This window comes from Lactuca virosa, chromosome 5 (assembly GCF_052849685.1).
Source record: "Lactuca virosa cultivar CGN04683 chromosome 5, Lactuca_virosa_CGN04683_v6, whole genome shotgun sequence".
Taxonomy (NCBI): domain Eukaryota; kingdom Viridiplantae; phylum Streptophyta; class Magnoliopsida; order Asterales; family Asteraceae; genus Lactuca; species Lactuca virosa.
Window position 1 is genome coordinate 461,813,647 of NC_136430.1, and position 18,560 is coordinate 461,832,206.

Consider the following 18,560-nt stretch of genomic DNA (forward strand, 5'->3'; position numbering starts at 1 on the left):
TTACGGAAACCTCTCGGTTGTCACATGTTAGGTGCGAACAAATGAAAGTACAATGTTATCATGGACGATACATCGCTATTTTTGGTAAAAAAAAGTACAACTACATTGCTATTACATGTTTGTACATTGGCAGTAGTTCCGTAAATATCCATATGGTTTCCACTTACCATAGCATCAGGTTAAGAGGGACAAGATTGTCCTTTTTTTTACCTGAAACACATATAGGTCATTAGTTTTTAGAAAGTTGGAATTCATTTGTGGCATGAATTGATAATCAAAATTTGTAGTTTCTCTTTCTTGGTAATCTCTAAGTTGCAATGCATTAAGAAGTAACACATTCATTGAAAGGTTTGAACTTATTAAAGGCCTCAATTAAAAAAAGTGAGTCAATAAATGTTAGATAATTAACAATATGTTGATGAGAAAACACGTGGAGTTTAATAAACCCTTGAACCAAAGAATAGCACATTCAACATTCACAAATGGCTTAGTTGTTCATCAAGTATGAAATGTTCTCTGGTCTAATCATAAGAAGCAGCAAGTCACCTTATTTGATTTGTAATGGTTCCTTTATACCTTCAAATATACTCAAGATAAATCATCACAAATAAATATAGAAAAGCATCAAGGGAAAAACAATCCAACTGAAAGTAGAGTGGTTACATTAGAAAACTATATGGACAGTAGGCAGAAGTGCACATATTTTGAATGTTAATAACACAATATGTACAACGGACTCTAAGAGGATCACCGATACCTGCTCAAAAATACAAAAATGTAAATTTTTAGTATGAAAAATATAACTTTATGATTGGTGACAGTTAGTAGAACTAACCTGCATCAAATCCTATTGAGATTACAACTATATCAAGTTTAAATTCTATTACAACATTGATCAATATATGGTCATGTGCTGCAATATAACCTACCTTTCTCCCATGGATCATTTATATTATACCCTTCATCTGCACCCTCACCCTTCATGTCATATGAACCATCATCGCCACATTAATGGTTTCATTTATTTAATTGTTGTTAAAGATTATATAAGAATAAAGAACATATTATATAATAAATCTTCATTTCATTTCATAAGAAAAAGAAAAAAAGAGAATGGTCATTAAAAATCCTTAAAAAGTGTTTTCATTGGATCATTATTACAATCTTCAACATAATAGCATCATTTTTCGTTCAATTAAAATGTTATAATTCTACTTCGTTCTTTTTTTGCATATATTATGTAACATCCGGATTCCCAGGTATGTCATTTTAAGTATTTATTTTTTAGGATCATTGACCTACTCGACGAGTTGGCGCTATAACTCGCCGAGTAGAGTCGGGCTGGCCACGTGGGTTTAATGATCTACTCGACGAGTCAGGGAGTAGACTCACCGAGTAGGCGTTGCGAGTTGAAACCCTAAATCCCCGGGTTTGGGGCCTATATAAGGATAAGTATAGCCTAATTTGCGGCTCTCCATCTGTGTCCTTTCTTTTAGAGAAACCCTAATCGCCCCTTGAGCTTTTGAGAGAGTTTTGAGCCATTGTTTGAGATCTTTGGTGCATTTTGGTAGAGGGAAAGAGGATTCCAAGCAAGGATTGTGAAGAAGTTGCTAGATCTGCTACTTTGACGTTCAGGAGCTTCTGTTTAAGGTATAAAGCTCTTACCTTTTTCTCTTGTATGGATAGATCATATGGTTTTAGAGTTAGGGCTTCATTTCTATTTTATTTTGGGGACCTTGAAGGTTTTGAGCACCTTCTTAGAAATAGAGATCAGATATGGACCTTGTGAGGTCCCATGAGTCGAAAGTCCCCTGCTTTATTCAGCCATGATAGCCCCTTGAATGAGAGACTTCTTCCCAAGCTTGTTCTTGGCATTTTAGCTCTTTAGTGCTATGCATGAACGTAAAGCTCGAAGCTTTACATGACATTCGAGCCTAGGGAGCCTAGATATAGAGTTTGGAGTGATAGATCTGCCCTAAAATGTCTGAATGGGAATATAGACTGGATGCACTCGCCGAGTCCATGAGCTGACTCGACGAGTCGCTTGGGGTTTGTCCCGATAAGTCTGAGCACGTTGTGACTCGACGAGTAGGCGGGTCTACTCGACGTGTAGATTTGGTCTTCATAGGGTCCCTGAGGGAACCAGGGAACTCGACGAGTCTCCCTAGTGTACTCGAAGAGTCTGGTCAAAGTTGGACCATTGACTGGAGTTGACTTTCGTTGACTTTTAGGGTTTGGTCAACATTTGGACATTTGGACCATTGGAGGGGTAAAATGGTATTTTCCCCTTCTGAGAGATTATAGGAAGGGATTAGTCTAGCCTATGAGAATCGTTGTTAATTGGAGGTAAATTACTTTATGTGATTAGGCGGAGGCTAGATCAGTATTCCGAGTTTGAGACTTTCCGAGGTTATCAGAGGTGAGTCTTCTCACTATACATTACCTAGAGTGGTATCTATGTGCAGACCGGAGGGTCTTATGTGTATGTGTATGTTGAGATTTATGTGCTTTGTGTTATATGTATGTTATGTGTTATATAGACCGGACCGGAGGGTCCAACGACTATGAGGCCAGAGGGTCTTCGATCAGACCGGACCGGAGGGTCCAACGATTTAGACCAGACCGGAGGGTCCAACGAGCTACGGGACTGGAGGGTCCCGCTGAGACACATTGACCAGAGGGACATACCGAGTTGTAGCCTTGAGTGGCTTATGTGCTGTATGTGGTATTTTGGGGAACTCACTAAGCATTTATGCTTATCGTGTTATGTGGATTGTGTTTCAGGTACTAGCGAGGATCGCGGGAAGTTGTCGGCATGATTAGTACACACTGGCTGAGGATTATGTTTTGAGATTCTGGGATATGTTTTATTGTGATGACATCTGATACACATGAGATTTTGAGATTATTATATGAGTTTTATTGTGTTGGAAAAATGAAAAATTGTTTTAAAATTTACGACGTTACATATTAAACATTATATTCAAATCATACCCTACGTTGAATTAGTTTATCAATAAAATAGTTATACACTTTAGTTCTCTTGTCAATTCTATCATTTTGTTAAATATTAATTAATTTACCAAATGTTGTACTTTGATATCAAATTGGAGAGAAGACACACGACATGATTTAATGGCATAATAAGTATTATTTAAGATCTATTAACAATAATATTCGATTACCAATAGATCATTAACATTCATTAACATTAACGAATAACATCCTTATATAAGTATGACATTTGTAAGTTGTAAGGAAGGATAAGTTGTACCTTATATGAATGAATCAAATTCATCAGTGGAGAAACTACCTCTCAAAATGAAAACTGTGGTTAGAAGTTTGTGCTTGAAACCTTATAAAAATATGTGTCTATAATATATGTTTATGGTAAACAATCACATGAATCTCGAACACTCACTCTTTATGTATAAATACTCAGTTTAGAAGGAAAATTCACCTTGAGGAAAGCTTGTATCAAATTTTCCTAGTCTTTGAGGTGGGTAGAGATTGTGTGTAACCCACTGGAATCTGTAAACAAAGTTTCCAACTTTATCCTTTTAGATTCTCCAAGAGATAGAGATCTTATTCCTAGATCTGAAAAGAGGCAAACCACAACTTGGCTTAAATCAATAAGCACTTAATCTTGAATATATCTAGTCCAACACCCCCAAAAAGGTTTCTAGCATCATAAATAACATATAAATCCATGATTTTCTCACATGCATTTCAAATGCATGCATTGAACTCCTATTAGGTCAAAATGAGGTTTTATGGCCAAAAATGAATGCATGACACCAAAACTCATTTCTAATCCAGATCCAAAGCACCAAAAACTCCAAAATGGCCTAGAGATTCATAAAGTTGCAAATTTTATGAGATCTCACCACTCCAACCAATAAGAACATGAAATTTAGGGACAAAAATAAGATCTAACAACCTATCATGATAAAAAAAATCAAGTCTTGAACACTTAAAAAGGTCCAGAAGAGTGCTACAACAAAGGATGAGGACTTGCTTGCTGAATCTTAGCTCACTTCTTCTTCTTTCTTCCTTCAATGGCTTCAAAGAGCACCAAAAAGGGCTTAAATAAAGGAGGAAGGGGATTAGGGTTTCTCGGATCTCAAGGAGGTTGAGGGGGAGCAAACACTAGCCTCCTCATTCCTATAAATAAGGAGAAAAACCCGGAAAATAGGGTTTTTCATTTTCCAGTTCCCACGTCATGGCAGATTAAATGAACGTGTGATCTTATCTTGGTTTTCCACGTCGTGGAAAACCCTAAAATGCCAAAAATTGAAAATTTGAAGTACCTCGGGATCCATGTGTTATAACTCTCCCCCACTTGAATCAGAATTCATCATCGAAGTCCGTAACCCAAATAACTTGGCGTAATGCTCTTTTATCTCATCCTTCGGCTGCAATGCCCACTCAGGAAAATCCATTCGGTATGCAACCTTGCCCACCCGGGCAGTAATCCTGAAGGGACCGATAAAACGGGGGGCCAAGCTTGTGTCACACCCCCAAACCAAGGATGGCAAAAACGTCCGGGGGTGGAGGACTTCATGTAAAGTATCACAACAACGAGTATAATAGTGCTCAAAGTAAATACAACCATCATAAATATAATTGAAAAAGTTACACCAAAGTATATGTTTACATGTTTCAAAATCAATTACATTATGATGACAAAATAAACTGTTTGACGATTTAACGTCCCATCCTCAAAGCGCTGATGTTTTCCTGTTTCACTGATTTCCTGAGAATACAAGTAGTTTTGAAAAAAGTGTCAACAATTAAGTTGGTGAGTTCATAAGAGTTTTGTTTGAGGAAGAAACCGTTTTCCTTGTAAAAGCGATAGACTTTGATTTCCAGAAAATCCAATATTTTCTTAGTTAAGTGTGAAAAGAATGTTCCTATGTTATGTGATAATGAACCCTAGAAAGACCCGTAGATTTCTTCTATAATCGTCCAGCGTATATAAGTTATATAAGATTTAAGTTAAATAGACCGTTGAATATAGTGGGTCTGCCCTAGGTCCACAACCAAACAAGGAACAGGAGATGAGGCGGGCCCACCAATTCTAAGTTGATTGTGACTAAATTCTTATAATACTCTAGCATATACACTTAGCAATCATAGTTGAGGCCTAACAATTCTAGACGTAATGTAGTTTTAATAGAGGTATATTTCCAAAAAAAATCCGATATTTTCCTTAAAGAGTGAATCATAAGTTTCTATATTAATAATTAGTGCATTCTAGAATTTCCTATAGTTTCCTTCTATAATCTCTAAGTGTATATAAGTTATATAAAATTTGAGTTAAATAAACCGTCGAATGTAATGGGTCTGCCCTAGGTCCACAACCAAACAAGGAACAGGAGATAAGGCGGTCCCACCAATTCTAAGTCGATCATGACTAAATTCTGTATAACTCTAGCATATACACTTAGTAATTATGGCTGGAAGCTAACAGTGCTAGATAGAGTGTAGTGGTAGTGGTCATAAACTACACATATCATAATTCACCAAATAGTGGTAGTGATAGTGCTCATGAATTATGCATATTATAGTTTATCAAATAGTGGTAGTGGTAGTGAACATAAACCATACATATCATAATTCACCGAATAGTGGTAGTGATAGTGCTCATGAATTATGCATATTATAATTTATCAAATAGTGGTAGTGGTAGTGAACCTAAACTATACCTATTATAGTTCTAGCATGTTTGTTTGTGATGTATAAGGACCCTTTTCTATGTAAGTCTAATGTATAGCAAAAAATAACTATGTGTTATCATGCCCTATTTTGGTACTAATGGTAATAATGGAGGATTCTTACAATTTAGTGAGTATTTTCTGTTATATAAATATACCACAACAAGAAACACATGTAAAATATGAAATCCTCAAAGATTAACACTTTGCTCAACAAGTTACAAAGTGTGATGAAAGTTATAAACTGTTATCTAGATTTTTACCTTTCTACACTGTTTTAGAAAACTCCTAGAAAAAAATCATACGAAGTCAAAAACTGATTCCGTAAATTCTGAGAGTTCACAAAATGTGTCTAGTTTATTCATAATTTTTATTATGATTTTTAGAAGTCTTTAACTTGTGTTAAAATGTTCATATTCACAGACTGGTCCGAATTTGTTTCTGAAATGATAGGCAGTTTTGTAAAAATCACCATAAATCGTAGAAAAATCGTATGGGGATGTGCAAGTAGTAATTTTAAAGGTATGAACTTGAACTATTTGCACCTAATACAGTTTTGAAAACTAAAATGTTTAAGTTGACCAAAACAGTCCGTGAATGGAGTTAAACTTTTCTGATGAAGGCTGTTAAGTGAGTTTAGTTGTGTTCTTAGTGTTTTAACTTGTAGTCCCCCCCTTAAAACTTAAGAAAACATGAAAAGATAGGGGTATGAACTCACCTTGAGTGATTTCAGTAGATGGATGATGGAGAAAAGAAGTGTTTAACTCAAGAACACTTGGGAGATGCTTGAAGATTCGAAGACCTAACACTAATGTGATGAAATTTGTGTAAGCAATCTATGATTTTGAGTAGGAGGATGTGTAATAATCATAATAAAGATGATGATACTTACCAAATGAAGGAGAAAAGCCTTGGAGTATGCCTTGAAGTTCCCGAAATTGAGAGAGAAAGATGAGAGAGTTTGGAGTGTGATTCTTGGTGGAAAATGAGAGAATGAATGAAGTGTGAGGAGAGAGGGTGGATGTTCCAGCTCTAAGAACGTGGGAAATGGCTGGAAACGATGAGAAAGTACATTGACATGACCTAGGTATGGTGGAATGAGTGTGGCTGGTCATGGAGTGGGTGTGGGGGTGGTTGCTTGTGTCATAAACTAAAGAAAAGTCAACACTCCACCTCTTGTACTTCACCCACTCTTCTTGGATAAAATTTATCCCCAAAAACGTGATAAATTAATAAATATGGGGTCTTATATGTTAAAATAAAGTTTTGGGTGAAAATCCCGCGTTAAAATAATTAAAAACGGGCCTAAAATGCAAAACTAGTCGAAAACCGGGTGAAATTGGCCTACCTGCGAGTCCTCTCGGTTCTGGGCCGAGGTTCGGTCCTAATGCTGCTGGGCCCGAAGGCGAAATGGAGCGAAAGGGTAAGAAGCGAAATAGCCCGAAGGCGAAGGTATGAAGCGAAGGCTTCGGGTTCGGTTCGTCCGAGGTTCGGGCCCGAGAGGGAGGGTTCGGTCCGAAGGTAAGTTCGGTTCATGGCAGCTTCGGTCCTTCAGCAGTTCGGTCCCTATAGGGACCTTCGGCCCTAAGGGGGTTCGGCCCTTTAAGAGGGGTTTCGAGTCCTTAATTCTATTTTACCCGTTTTTACCCCGTTTTAAGCGGTTTTTGACCCGGTTAAGGGTCGGGATGGCCCAAATGATTGTAAAAAGTTAAAGAAACTTTTGAGAGAGATTTGGGAGACATTTCACACACTTGGAGAGATTTCTCATACTTGGAGAGATTTGGGAGAGATTTCGCATTCTTGGAGAAATTTCTCCCACAGAGAGAGATTTGGGAGAGATTTCACATACGTGGAGAGATTTGGGAGAGATTTCACACACTTGGAGAGATTTCTCATACTTGGAGAGATTTGGGAGAGATTTCGCATTCTTGGAGAGATTTCTCCCACAGAGAGAGATTTGGGAGAGATTTCACATACGTGGAGAGATTTGGGAGAGATTTAACATTCTTGGAGAGATTTCTCCTTCTTAGAGAGTTTTGGGAGAGTTAGAGTGAAAGAGATTTGGAGAGACTACTTTTGTGACCTTTTTGAGTGTTTGGCTTTGTAACGCAAGGTTTGTACATCTTGTTAAGTCTTGTTATGATTGTTATATGCCCCTGGGGGTTAAGGAATAATGTTTTATCTAGTAGTTTCATCACTTGCCCTGATTAGGGTTTAGAATTTCCGAACACGTGAAAACTCTAAGTGATACTTTATTTTAAGATTGCGAGTAGTACAATAAGAATCATAATGGAAACCCTAACATACAAGGGTTAGATGAGTTGACCGGTTTGACTTGTTGACTTTAGTTGACTTTGACTTGGCCAAAAATTGACGGTTGTCACAGCTTGCCCCAATTTTGAAACCGGATGACACCGTTCCAAGGTGACACCTTCAGAAGCACCAAATCCACCACCTGGAACTCAATGTTTGATCGTCGCCGGTCAGCATAACTCTTCTATCGGCTCAAGTTGGTCTGAAATATCTGTCTAATCTGTTGGATAAGCTTTGTAGTCTGAAGAATTACCTCGGTCCTACCCATAACTCTATGTCTGACCTCTCCCCAACAAACTGGTGTGCGACACTTCCTCCTATATAGAAGCTCAAAAGGCGGTGCATCGATACTAGAATGGTAGCTGTTGTAGTAGGAAAACTCAGCTAAGGGAAGGTAGGAATCCTAAATCCCACCAAAATCAATAACACAAGCCCTAAACAGATCCTCGAGCGTCTGAATGGTCCGCTCACTCTATCCATCAGTGTGAGGGCGATAAGCGGTGCTGAAATGCAGTCTCGTTCCAAAATCCTCATGAAACTTCTACCAAAACCGAGAAGTGAACTGCACATCACGATCAGATAAAATAGACACTGGCACCCCGTGGCGAGCAACAATATCGCGCACATACACATCGGCCAAATATTCGACCGAAGAACTCTATCAAATAGCCATAAAGTGGGCACTCTTGGTCAGAGGATCCACACTGACCTATATCACGTCAAATCCTTTAGCCGTTCTAGGTAACTTGCTGATAAAATCCACGGTGATCTGCTCCCATTTTCACATGGGAACCTCCAAAAGTTGTAACTTGTCGTGTGGCCTCTGGTGCTTAGATTTGACCATCCGACATGTCAAGTACCTCTCCACATACAATGCTGTATCATCCCAAAACACGAGGGTAAAAATTTCATTTTTAAAACAATAAGAACACCCATTTATCATTTAAACAAATCCTTAAAGATATTTTATAATAAAAACAGTTATCAGAGTACAATCCCAAAATCTCAAAGTTACAGAAGATATAGGTGTATGCGTTGCGATCAAGCCAGGCCCTTCCCTTTGAAATCGGAAGTAGCTGAAACCATAAACAACAATTGTAAGCATAAAGCTTAGTGAGTTCCCCGAATAACACATACCATACATAACATACGAGTCATACATATCTAACATGCAATAGGAGGTGCTATGTGCCAACCATAGTCTTGTCATTATGCCACTAGCTGTATCATGGTCTTTCCTTTCCAAACCAGGGACCAAAACCCTGGGTCTTACAGACAAGTGTCGGGAGCCACCTCATGGTCTTTCATGCAATCATCACAAAGAAATTCGCGTATAGTCTACAACTACTTATCTACTTAAATGCTAGAGTCCAAACTCTAGTCTTTCATACAGATCTTCCATGAGCCACCTCCTGGTCTTTCATACAAATGCCAAGGGTTACCCCTTGGACATCCTATAATACATAAAACAAATGGGTCAGCGTTGGTACCTTCCACCCATAGTATAGTGAGGAGACTCACCTCGCACTACTGAATCACACTGATAATCCCTGGCTGCTGGTCCAACAATTCCCCGAGCTATCACTATCAAATAACACCCAATTAACATTTGGGTTCCAATCCAAAACCAACAATCCATATATGAGGTAAAAAGACCATTTTACCCATCACCTAGTTTGGTCCAAGACTAAGGCCCAAACTCACAATAAAAAAGGCCCACAAACCAAATAATCATCCAAAGCCCACTTATGGCCTAATTTTCCAAATTGGGCCCAAACCCTTACATGCGCCTTACCCTAAAGCTTATTAACTTTTCCCTAATCCAAAACACTTATTCTCAGATGGCCCAACAACGCCCTAAGCAACCAAGTCGAAAAGATAGCCCCAACCCGAAGCCCAAACATGCGAGGCCCAACAGACCGAGTACGCGGGGTGTACTCAACATGTATGCGCAGCGTACTCGCTTGGAGGCTTGCAGGCTTGTACGCTAAGCGTACTTGCTTGTACGCCAAACGTACTGACCCTCTTCAGCCTAAAACTTGATTCAACACTTAATCCCTTAAGACAAAGCTCCAAAACATAGATCTGACTTCCTTGACCTGGATTATCACGTAAAGTTGCTAACTTTACGTTCATGCATGGCTAAAAGAAGCTCTTAAGCTTAAAAAGGACATAATAAGTGACTTAATGCATGCATGACACCAAAATCTCATAAAGCTTGCACCTTTATGCTCAAGGAGACCAAAACAAACTCAGATCTAAAAGAACAAGCCCTTAAACAACTTAACTCTTCCATTAACCCAAAAAGGGACCGAAACCATAACAAACTAACTATGAAGAGATCTAAACATATACAAGCCAAGATGAAAACTTGATACCTCAAAAAGCTTTCAAACAAGATGATAGTTCTGGATCCAAAACATTTTCACCAAGCAAGTCAACTTCAAGCTTCTTTACTTCCTTCACAAAGGCAAAAATAGTCACCAAAGTCTTCTTAATAGCTCAAGAACACCACCAAGAGACTAAGGGGTCGATTTAGTGTTTTAAGAGATTTGGGGGTTGGTAAAGAGACCAGCCCGAAAGACTTAAGATGCTTAAATAGGGTACACTTACTCAAAAATTAGGGTTTTAGGACCCCTCGTATGCCCAGGGTACTCCTCGTACGCCCAACGTATGAGGCCGAGGTTTGTGATCCTTCCTTCTGGGTACGCTAAGCGTACACCCAACGTACTGCCCTTCACACTACTACGCCTTGTGTACTCCCTATGTATTCCCCGCGTACTAGGGTTTGTTGGATTAGGAGTCTAAGCCCATAACTATAATTGGTATGTGCTTGAATTGATAGTGACATGGTCCTTTTGGGCTGCCTTCAAACGAGCAACTAGACAGGATGATTAATTGAGGAAGAGGAAGAATTTATTAATTGATTAATAAATTGGAATTAATTATTTTATAATATGTTATGGAAATAATATATTAATTAGTAATCATGTTATTAGTTAATATTTAATCAGAAATTAATTTGGAATTGATTTTGGGATTAAAGGAATTAATTAAAAGTGTAGGGACTAAAAATGCAATTGTTTAATAGTTGAGCAAAAGGGTCCAGAACCTTCCTAGGGAAGGGTGGACGGTTTTATGATGATATATATAATATTATTCTAGAGTTTCTAGAATATGGATAATTAAAGGAAGTGGATAATTACCATATTTGAAATTAGGGTTAATCCATAGCATCCTTGGTGCACTATATAAAGAACCCTAGGGCTATGATTTTCGGTGACTCTTTGGAAGAAGCTAGAGCCAAAAAATTCACCTCCTCCTCTCTCTCATATCATCCTCTTGCATTGCGTGTTTGTGAGCCATTAGAGGTGTTACACTTGTGACACTAAGTTCTCAAGCTTCAAGATCTACAAGGGATTCATTGTTATTACAACATAACAATCAAGGTATGTAAGCTAACCCTAGTTTTATATGAATTTTGAAAATAGTGTACCTCTCCTATGGTTTCTCCTTTTGTGTTCAAGTTTGCATGTTAAATTAGAGAAAACCTAGATCCAAAGCATTAGGGTTGCATGCACACTTAGGAATTGTTGTATGCTCAAAACCCATCAGTGGTATCAGAGCCTAGGATTAGTTTTCTGTTGAATATGATGTAATTGTGAATTGTTCAAAGGAGAAGGGAACAAAATCGTCATTCTGTTCATCGAACTCGACGAGTTCACATCAACTCGACAAGTGCATTGCCCAACTCGACGAGTTGCACTGTCAGATCCTGAATTTTCGGTTTTGATAATTGTATCATGGATTGATTAGGATGATTACCTTAAATTTGTTTTAATTGTTTAAAATGGGATATTTTAATCAATAATTTTGTATCCTTATCATGAATTCATGATTGGGTTAAAGTTTTTGATAAAGATCAAATTAATTTGTTAATTTAATTATTAAAAGTTTAACTTAGTATTTTTGAAAAGTTTTAAAAATACACCCTTGGTTTTAAAATTTAAAATTTAAATTAAATAGTTTAATTTTGAAATTTTTAAAAGTTAGAACCCTAGTATTTTAAAAGTTTAAAATACACCCTTATATATATTGTAAAATTTATATATATGTATACGAAAAGTCAGTCTTACCGTTAGTAGACCTCATTCATGAAACCGATCTATAAGGGGGGGGGGGGGTATAAGAAAAATGCCTATAAAATGATGGTTGAATGGGTGTCCACTCTCACCCACTGCCTCCTTGATTGGTGGAGGGTCGTTAGCCGAACGGGTTTGATAGGAGACTAAACTGTCATTAATAAGTATGATGATATACAAAGTAACTAAATGTTTTTATAAAATTCCCAAATCTTAGTTACTTTAGGAAAATGTGAATTTGATGTTAATCCATGAAATTTCACATTGCACTTTATAAAAGTCGTTAGTGGAGCGTGTGTGGTTAACCGACACACTAATATGGACTAATAAAGGGTCGCAATGGGTAGCTCGTAAATTATCGTTGATTAATGGAGCGTGTGTGGTTAACCGAAACATTAATTAGATGATAAACAACATCGAGAGTACCAAGCTAATTTGCATGGTTATTCACACCTTGTTTGTGATCATCGGTATACCAATCATAAATGGAAAGGGAATAATCAAGATTAAGCATGCCATTGAATAGTTCAATGAATCTCAAAAGACCTAGGAATTTCATTTAAAACTTAATTCACTTAAAAACATTTCGTTTCATGGTGGTGAAATTGGTAAATCGTCATTTACCTACCTTTAAATAATTTGCAATTGGATTACGACATCCCTTTTCTGAATTGTGAATTATTTAGTTGGATCCTAGACTTAATATTTCATTTAGGTGTTATATTAAGGATTTTCTTATCTAATCAAATCTTATCATTTTTCATTTTCAGATGTCAACTTCAAAACAATGCTTCCGGCTCCTCCAACAACAACTTCACCCACTTCTCGCTCTTGAGCATCTGCTTAAAGGTCACCTTTGATGGTTCTAACTTTATCCAAAACATCAGAATGACCTTGAGGTTCGACGACAAGGAATATGTTCTCGAAAAGGAGCTGAACAAGATTGATGAAACTAAATACACTCCTGAAGAAATTGCTGAATATAGGAGACACTGTAATGATGCTACCAAAGTTTCATGCATCATGGTGGCTACTATGACTCCCGAACTGTAAAGGTTCTATGAGGACTATTGGCCTTATGAGATGTGCAAGGACTTGATGGAGAAGTACCATCAACGAGCAGGTCAAGAAAGGTACGAAATAGTCAAGTCACTCATAACAAGCAATATGAAGGATGGAGAGTCTATCACGACCCACTTGCAACGCATGAAACGATATGTGGATTGTTTGTTGAAGCTCAATGCTAACTTTGATGAGGAATTGGCTATTGACATAGTCTTGCACTCATTACCTAGCTGTTATGATCAGTTTGTTATGACTTATCATCTGAACAAGGAGGAAACCACATTGAGTCAACTCCAAAGCTTGTTGAGAACCGCCGAAAGTGGGATGAAGGGAAAAAGTGTTGCCTCCACTCCTGCTGTTGCTGATCTCATTTTAGCCATATGGAAATGGAAAGGGAAGAAGAGGAAAGCTCCCTCGAAACAGAACTGGAAGGGAAAGTCTCAAGTCGGTTCGTCAAGTAGTGGCCCTAAAGGCAAATATAGTTTCGAAGCTCCCCTTGCCTCTGATCCGAAGGAGGCTACTTACCTTTACTGCCATGACAAAGGACATTGGAAGAGAAGCTGCCCCAAGTACTTGCAAGATATAAAGGATGGCAAGGTCAAGCCAACCTCGGCAAGTATTCATACTATTCTATCTAAAAACTCATCACATTTGAAATCTTGGGTCCTTGATACAGGGTATGGTTATCACATTTGTTCTGACTTGTAGGGACTAAAAAGAAGTGAATATGTGGAGCATGGGAAGATGAACCTAATTATGCGCAATAGGAGTTCGTTTCCTTTTACCTAGATTGGTGTTTATTCTTTAGTGCTTATTAGTGGGTTATGTTTAGATTTAAATAATTTTTACTCGTCAGAAATGACAAGAAATATTATTTCATTTCATGGTTTATATAGACAACGTTTTAGATATTCTTTTGATAATGAGAATGGTTCTATTTATGCTTATTATAATGGTGTATTTTATTTCGAAGCATTACCTTGTGATGACGTGTATGAAACTGTGATGGTTGTAGACAGTTTAGGAAATAGTGTGTTGCAAATTGATTCGTCTAATGGTTTAGACAAGGCATGCTTGTGGCATTGTCGTCTTGGACATGTCAACAAGAAATGTATTGCCCAACTCCAAAAGGATGGAGTGTTGGAATCATTTGACTTAAGGTCAGATGATACATGCGAGTCTTGTTTGCTTGGAAAGATGACTAAATCACCTTTCATGGGTTCATGTGAAAGAGGTGAGGGATTGTTGGATCCCATACACACGGATGTGTGTGGGCCCTTTAGATCCACCACTAGGGATGCAAATTGATTTTATGTGACTTTTACCGATGATTATAGCAGATATGGATATATCTACTTAATCAAGCATAAGTCAGAAACCTTTGAAAAGTTCAAAAAATTCAAACATGAAGTCGAAAATCAATTGGGCAGGAAGATCAAGATGCTCAGATCAGATAAAGGTGGTGAGTATCTTAGTATCGAGTTCCACGACTACCTCAAGGAATGTGGAATTGTTTCACAATTGACACCTCCTAGGACACCACAACCTAATGGTGTAGCTGATAGGCATAATCAAACCTTGTTGGACATGGTTCGTTCCATGATGAGTCGAGCTTCACTGCCAATCTCATTCTGGGGGTATGCCTTAGAGACTTCCACCCACATTCTTAATCGTGTTTCGCCAAAGAAGGTTTCCAAAACACCTCACGAGATGTGGACAGGGAAGGTTCCCTCGTTGGCACATATCAAGTTTTGGGGTTGTGAAGCTTTCGTTAGACGAGAGACTCACGACAAGCTTGAACCTCGAAGTGAGCGATATATTTTCATCGGCTATCCACAAAAGTCCTTTGGATACTTGTTCTACAGACCTAGTGAGAAAGTGGTCTTTGTAGCAAGAAGAGGAGTCTTTCGAGAGAGAGAGAGAGAGAGAGAGAGAGAGAGAGAAAGAGAGAGAGAGAGAGAGAGAGAGAGAGCGAGAGAGAGCTCATATGCAAAGAGGACAGTAGGAGTGCAACTGATCTTAAAGAAATTCAAGAGCCAAGCGATGAAGAAACCTCTAACACTAACACTCTACCCGAGGAAGAAATTCCTGTTGAACTTATTGACGGGTCATTACCTCTTAGACGTTCCACTCGAGTTAGAATAACACCCGAGTTTTATGGTTTACATATAACTATGGATGGTGATACGTTTATCAGTGATAGTACACTGGTAAATTTAGACGAACCTTCTAACTACAAGGAAGCCATGGCGGGCCCTGAGTCTGCTAAATGGAAAGAGGCAATGGACAACGAGATCCAGTCCATATATGACAATCAAGTTTGGAACTTGGTTGACAATGTACCAGGTCAAAAGACTGTTGGGAGCAAATAGATCTTCAAAAAGAAGACCGACATGGAAGGAAAGGTGCACACCTCCAAGGCTCGACTAGTTGTGAAGGGCTTTACTCAAACCCCAGGGGATGAATATGATGAGACATTCTCACCGGTGGCCAAGATTAAATCTATTAGGGTTATATTAGCTATAGCTGCATTTGATGACTATGAAATTTGGCAGATGGATGTCAAAACCGCTTTCCTAAATTGAAAGCTAGCTGAGGATGTTTACATGAGTCATCCAGAGGATTTTGTAGATGCTGAATACCCCAATAGAGTGTGTTAGCTTGAGAAATCAATCTATGGATTGAAACAAGCTTCTCGCAGATGGAATCTTTGCTTTGATGAGAAATTGTAACGCCCCGTTCCTGGTACGTATTTAATTTATTAAAATATTTATTTTGTAAGGGCTACTCGACGAGTTGATAGCCCTAACTCGTCGAGTAGGTGCCAGCTTGGACGCGAGACTTAAATGGTCTACTCGACGAGTCCGAGCCTGGACTCGGCGAGTAGGTCCATCAGGAGGAAACCCTGATTTTTAGGGTTTGCACCCTATTTAAGCATCATATCTGGCCTCCACCCCAAGCTCCATCACCTCCAAACCCTATTATCAAAACCCTAATCCGCCATAAGTGATCTTGAGCTAGTTCTTGCCATTTTTGAGTGTTTTTGTGCATTGTGAAGCTTGTAGAAGAAGTAGAAGATTGAAGACTCGAAGGGGACGAAGTAGATCCAGGAGCTACACTTAATTTACTGCATTTTATGGTAATCAAGCTTCCAACTTGATCATTCTTCTCTTAGATCTAGTTAACTCCATATTATGAAAGCTTTGGGTTAAGAACCTTGGTCCTTGGGGTTGGGACGTCCCAAGTGACTTATATCTCAGATCTAGGATCTAGAAAGGGTTCCATGGCATAAAGGTGAAAACTTTATGACCATGGAAGCCCCATGCAAGCATATGAGCAAGTTTATGGTCTTTTTAGCCCTAAAAGACCATGCATGGAATGAAAGTTTGAAGCGTTATGTGTCCAATAGATGCTAAGACCTTAGATCTAGGTTTGTATGCATGTATTTGAGATTATATGGCCTTGTGGACAAGATTCATGTATTATAAGAATTAGGGTTTTATCTAAACCCTTTTAAAGGAGATATGAACGGGTAAAGTTGGAAACTTTACCCTTAGGAAGGCCTTTCCAGTTGACAAACGAGCTAAGAACCTTAGATCTAAAAAATAGGGGCTTAATCTATTAAGATGGCCAAACAGACAGAAGGACTCGTCGAGTCCATAAGGGAACTCGACGAGTCGTATCGTGTTGTCCCGATTTTTATGACAACAAGAACTCGACGAGTCTATTAGGGGACTCGAAGAGTTGACTCAGTTGACCACAGGTTTAAGCGTTCAGGAACTCGCCGAGTTGGGAGATAACTCGAAGAGTTGGGTTGACTGGGAGTTGACCTTGACTTTGAATTTGACCAGGGGTAAAATGGCCATTTTACCCTAAGATAGGATTAGCAGATTCTAATTAAGTGTTATTATGGAATTGATAGCCGGAGAGTCGCAGGAGCAGCAGACAGGGATTCCTCGCTCGAGTTTTCAGCAGTCAGTCTTGCGAGATGAGTTTACTTCAGTAGGAACGGGTCTACGGCACCAAGGCCGGCCCGTATAAGTGATATGTAGTAGCTTAGAGTGGGTGGGGCCCGATGCTTATATGTAGTAGCTAAGTGTGGGCGGGGCCCGAAGCTCATAGTAGTTTAGAGTGGGCGGGGCCCGATGCTTATAGTATTATTTGAGTATAGATATGTGATTGATTGGTAGATGTACTTGTTGTCTGTGTGATACTTGTATGCATGTTAGTAGCGGAGTGTGGGCGGGGGCCGAATCTCCTAGACAACAGAGTGTGGGCGGGGCCCAAATCTCCTAGACAGCGAAGTGTGGGTGGGGCCCGAATCTCTTAGACAGCGGAGTGTGGGCGGGGCCCGAATCTCCTAGAAAACGGAGTGTGGGCGGGGCCCAAATCTCCATGAGAGTGGGCGGTGCCCGTATCTCCTAGTTTCATGTTATTTGTATGGTATGTGGTAGTTTGGGGAACTCACTAAGCTTCGTGCTTACAGTTTTCAGTTTGGTTTTAGGTACTTCCACTAGCAAGGGGAAGGGCTCGGGATGATCGCATGGCACACACCACAGTTTCAGCCTGGGATGTTTAGACTCTGATATTTTCATATGATTTGATACAGTATTTTGACACAATGTTTTTGAGATACATGATTACTGTTTTCTTTATGATGATGGATGTCGTATGGTTTTATTATAAATGATTTTAAAACGAAATTTTTGGCCTATATTTTTTGGATGTTTCAAGTTGGTATCAGAGCCTTGGTTTGAGGGATTCAGCCACGCTCTTGGGTGTGTCTGAACTCAAACTAAGGGATTGGTATGAAAATTTTCAAAGGAAAATCATTTTTATAAAAAGAACTTGAGAAAAAGAAAATAATTTTTGAAAAGAGAAAAGAACTTTGAAAAAGAGAAAAGGGTGTGGTGCATGCAATTAGCCGAGCTCAAGTAAGTACTCCCAAATTACCCATACAAGTTTATGTTATGTTATGATTATCAGATTTATGAGAACAACATGCTAGATTAGGACTAAGGATCTAGGAAGGATGCCTTATGTGCCTATTATATGTGTATCTGCTTTATGAGAATTGCATGCTAGTTTCAGACTAAGGATCTAGGAAGGATGCCTTATGTGCCTGTTATATGTATCTCAGCTTATGAACTGCATGCTAGTACAGATTAGTCAGGGATAGCCTGAAAGAGATATGCTTGATTATGTTTACTCGATGCTCGAATGTTGCTTGCTTTGTGCTTTTAGAAGTCTTAGTTATCTTTTACTAACTAGTAAATGAATATGTTACGTTACATATTGCGAGGATTAAATAATTTTAGAAGGT